Source organism: Empidonax traillii, unplaced genomic scaffold (assembly GCF_003031625.1).
Source record: "Empidonax traillii isolate 1590-97213 ecotype Southwest subspecies unplaced genomic scaffold, ASM303162v1 scaffold17:size2698205, whole genome shotgun sequence".
Lineage (NCBI taxonomy): Eukaryota > Metazoa > Chordata > Aves > Passeriformes > Tyrannidae > Empidonax > Empidonax traillii.
The window spans coordinates 2,111,907-2,117,251 of record NW_020955210.1 but is presented as its reverse complement, the minus strand read 5'-3'; positions in this window follow the sequence as shown (position 1 = coordinate 2,117,251).

The following is a 5,345-nucleotide window of genomic DNA, read 5'->3' as shown; positions in this document are numbered from 1 at the left end:
GCTTTAATCACTTTGACTACCGCAGAAGATAATTACTTCCTTTGCTCCGAAAGACTCTCCAAGTTTGGAGAGGTTTTGTTTAGCAAAGAGTAGTTACTGAAAGCGATTAAAAAAGGGGGGGAAACAAAATAGATAGGGTTTGGTATTATCTGGGCTGTATCTTACGCAGGCATTATAGAGTTTGGAGGCGTGATGATATGGTAATAATCCTTGGATTGGTGAAATATGTTGCACATCAGAGATAGTATTAAAATGGCACAGACTGTACTGGAGTGCTTAGATACATATTTTCTGCATAGGGTTGTGCAGAAAGCTTTAACTACATGTCTATGTCCATCTGTGAGTGCATAGTGTGTTTTGTGGATGCGCATTTATAACGTTGCTGTAACTTTTTCCTGACCTTATATACAGTTGTATAAATATATTTAAATTACATGCATGTGTGCTTGCATGTACTTATCGGTCTATATGTCTGTGTAAAGCTGTGCACATGCATATATGTGTCTAATATTGGTGTAGTAACATATACAAAGGGTGTGTACGTGTGTATACATATACATGTCCCTGTGATATTTTTTTAAAAGCAAACCAATTGACTGTAACTTGTAGCATTAATACAAGAGACTACAGGTCATTAGAGTGCTGCAAATTATGAAATACGGGCTTGGTTTATTGAAGACTGTAAATATCCCCCTAGCTCTGCTCTCTCTCTTTTTACCTTATATTGCTGGCTGCCATTGTGGGGTAGGCCCCAGCTGCGTGTTTACTTCAACATTCTTTTTATTTAAGTGGACTGTTCTCACTAGAGTGTGATTACTCAGCAATAAACTTTATGGCCGGATTTAACTTTAGTCTTTGAATTTCCAGGACTTGAATGAAAGGGTGAAAGGAACTCTATTTCTCTGAGTAACATTAAGGCCTGATCCTTATCCTCAGAGCTGTTACTTTGGCAAGTGATCTCAGGGGGGTGCAAACTGACTAGATTGGGGCTAGAGAATTGCCTACAATCTCTCTTTCTCTCTCTCTCTCCGTATATATATATATATATCTCCAAACCAACTGTGGATATGTCTTTCTCCGCTCACTTACTCCAATGATTGGGGTAACATTGATTCAGCAGGTTGCATTGTTTTCCTTTATGTGTCATACAGTTGGGTTTGTAAAAGAACAGGACGGTTTGATGTGAGAGATGGGCCTTGTTTTATTTTGCTAGTGCTACTCCACTTGATTATTATGGTTTAGGCTGATTTTGCTACTGCGAGCAAAAATGAGAGAAAGGCACTGGGGTACAGGAGGGAAAGGTTATTGTGTATCTCTGCAAGGTCTGCACATTGCTGACTGATTCCTATATTTAATTTGACTTTAACTTTAAAGAAATGGTAGTATATAAGGTAGGTTCATCTCAAAGATCTCAGTTTTACAAATATTTAATATTAAAAGTCACCTCTTGTGTAAGATAAATGGCGTCTGAAGCCTTTGTGTCTGTCGATCCTTCCTATGAACACTAAACAAACACATCTGCATATATTTTATATTAAAAAAAAAGGGAAAGGCCTTAAAAGAACATATCCAAATACACATTTGAAAATCATTTCCGTTATAAACAGCTGGAGATTTTAAAGTACACTAGCTGTCACATTTTCTTCAATAAGAATACCAGAAAGTTATATATGATAGGTGTGCATTATATTATACGATATGCCATAAAATTTTATAGTTTGAGGCTATACATGAAAATCTTTAAAAGTTTGGACTTCATTTATTTGTGGGTCCTTTTGCTAGGAAAATTCTTTGCTTGTAAACAGGAATGGTATTAGACACAAACAGCTCACGATTACTTGGTATTCAACAACACTGCATTATTTGAATTAACTGGTGAATATAAAAACGCACATGCACATCCGTTCAACTAATATTTTAGGATGCTGCATACCATAGCAGACTGTAACTTTTAATTATTGAAAGTGAAAAGATTTGCTACTATGTATTTTCCACATTTCTAGTGTGGCTTTTGGAGCATATTTCAGGCAAAGCAATGTACAGAGATTCAAGAACTATGGAGAAGAAAAATATCCCCAAGCCCAGGAGCATACAAATCCGCCCATACTGCAAGAAACAGTAACAACAAAAGAAAGTTAGATAGAAATGACAACTTCACCATATTTCTGGCCCTGCCCTGTCCTAAGAAGCACGGTTGAAACCATTCGGACTCAGAAACGCATAAAGATTTCCTAATCCGCTTTGAAATTTGAAATTCAAACAAACCCAGACTGCCGAACTCTATGAAAATAGTTCCAGGTCTGAATTGTTTTCTGAGGGAAAATGTCATAGGGAATTGTCCCTGGGAATCAGGAGAGAGGTCTTAACTGCACACGTTATTTTTCTGCTGTATTTGGGGATTAATGCGTGGGAATTTGTTCTACCTTAGGCATGGCAAGTTGCATTCTGTGATTTGAAATATAGCTTAGCTAATCCTTTGAAAGAAATGCTTGCGTGTAGTGTCTCATGTCTAAGCGTAAGGCCAATTAAAGATTAGGCAGCTCTCTTAATGTGTGTAACTGGTGACTTTGCAAGACATAACTTTCTCTAAAACAGAAGTATAACAATCCAATGGAAAGTCATCCGTAAATTACAGCTCTACAGCCTTGTCTAAACCATGCAAACGCCCTAATTGCAGAACATTACAGGGAAATTATTATTCTGCCATTTCCTTACATTTAATAAGTGTGTATCTGTGGAAGGGTGACAATAGAGGGGTTTGCAAACTGCTTCATGGGAAATTGCATGGAACAGATCATGAGGGGCGGATCAGGAGGTTTCGATTTCAAACCCTGGATACTGGAGCAGTGTTTTTTTCCCGCCCCGCAAATACAGATTTAAGGCATTAAACGCGGACATAAGGAAATCTCCTGACCAAGTTAAGATACCACTTCGCTTTCTTAGTTCTTTCTCTTTCCTACCCTCAAAATCTTCCCGATTTGAGACTACAGTTGCTAGTCAGAGCACAAAACCACGGCTCCCACAGCCGTCTGATCATCTTTGAAAATATTATCCCCTTCAAATTAAAGCATCCCCACCAATGTCTCTCTGGAAGGCAGATACTCATGGACCACCCCAGTCACATGTTCCTGTAGCTGCACGCACAAACGATATCAAATCTGACACAGAGAGCGTGTAAAATTTGCATGGATTTTGCCTTATAGCATGCAAAAGGAATCTTTCCTATATCCCCTCCCCCAAAAAAATGTCTTTTCAATAATAATATTTGCGATGAAGGTTATTGGGTAATTATTGCAATTTTGTGGAACAGTCCTTGCTTGAGGTGAAGTCTGTCTCTGGATAATAAATGGCAGCCCGTGCAGTTCACTGCCAGGTTAAGTAAATGCAGAAAAGATAAATCTGCACACCCTAGGAATCACCAGCAGAGCTCGCTTTAGACCAAGTTCACAGTCAACTCGTTTGCCTAGACAAGGCTTCGCAAACAATTAGAGTTGTTTCTTTATGTTTAAATCAAGGAGAAATGACTAAGACCCTTCAGCAGAGAGCTGCAGCTTTCCCCCCAACGCTCGTCGCTACATTCCTTCCAACCTCACGCCCAGAACTTACCCAGCGTTTCACCTGCAACTGTAACCATATAGCGCCTTAGAGTAACAGGCTTCCCTCCAACGCTGCCGAAAGGCTGTGCAAACTGATTTAATAGCACCTTGCAAAAATGCGAGATTAAGGAAAAAAATTAAAAATGCAAAAGTATCCGATTTCTCAAAAGCAAGAAAAAAAAAAAAGCGCCCTTAGAAAGCTGGGGGAAACAGCAGAAGTATTGAAACAAACAGTGCGACTCTCTTACTCCTAAAAGAAGCTGCATAGCTTTTGTATATCTTTGTGGTTAAGGGCGTTACAACTGCAGGTCAAAAAGTTGAGGGTCAAAAGTTTACGTTTTGCACCACTCTTAGTCATTCGCCCAGACAGAGTTTGATGTCAATGTTATAGCCGAGATCTTGACTATCAGCACAAAAGATAAAATAGCTTTGAGTTACGTGTGTATCACAGTATGGACTCCAGGTGAACCCTACTGGCTGAATGACCTCAATTACCGAGGAAAGGATAGAAAATTCCTCTTTTCAAGAGTAATACAAGTTGTATTTCATCTTGAATTATCGTCCGCGTTTGTGTCTGAGTATCTCGGGTTCAGTCGTGGCAGGTAAATACGCGTGTTACCCCCACAGCAGCCGTTGATGCTGCCTCCTCCAAGACTCAGGTAGCAAAATGCTTCACCCTTGTTTATTATATAATAACCTGATTTAAGGGGTTTAAGTTAAGCCTTCTCACTTTGCAAAATGGCAGGAAGATAAGATAGGAGCGAAGCTATTAACGCGTATATCGATCCTAGCCGAGTCTTTGTTTTTGCTCTCATTTCTGTAGCGACTGCTAAACTGTGCTTAAACAGGACATGCTGGAGATAATATAGGTTATACGTTTGGTCCGAAGGAGCTCGTTTAAAAAGAGCGGTGGAGCCGTGCTATGATACCAGTGGAAAATGTCACGGAAAAGCTGGCGCCCTGCGCCGCTCCGTGATTTGGAGGGTTCTCACAGCCTTCTGGAATTACCCGAGGCGACAATTCCCAGCGATATGGGGAGTAGGAAGTGTTGTTAATTCTCCCTCCACCCACCCCTCTCCACTCCTTCAAGAGAAAGTTTAGTGGAATTTCTTAACGCCGAGATTTATTCCCACACTGCTGGGATTTTTTGTTCCCAGTGCCGTCCCTGTGTAAAAGCTTTGCTCCTTGGTTAGACGTGACTGCAGGGAGAACTGGCCAATATTGCTTAGGCAACTTCATTCTGGAGGAGATCTCTGAAGACAGGACTCAGCTTGAAATTTTGAGGCTAAGAGGTCGATGGAAAGGATATTCCTAAATAGGCACAATCAGATATGTAAGGTGTGGAGGAGGGGATAGTGCGACGAGGAAGTCCGAGAAGGAGCGCACCTCACTTCTAACCACTCACTGCTGCCTTCCCACCCCCAAGGCAGGAGCCTACACCGGCCTCTCTGTAACTGGTACGCGTGAATTATTTGCCAGAGACACAGCTGGATCGTGGCAGGCGAACGTTATTTCTTGGGAATAAGTACGCGAGAGACTAGATATCAGATTAGCCAAAGGGATTATTGGAGATTTTGCCTAAAGTACCTGCTGAAGCCTGGAAAGTATGTAATGCAAGTATTTGATCGGCGTGGAGACGCTGCTCAGAAGTTGTTGCTGCTGCTCACTTGTAGAGAGCCCTGGCACTGCGCGTTTGGGGAGTCTGCCCGCGCTGGAGATAGTATATAACCTTTCACATCGAGGCTATTT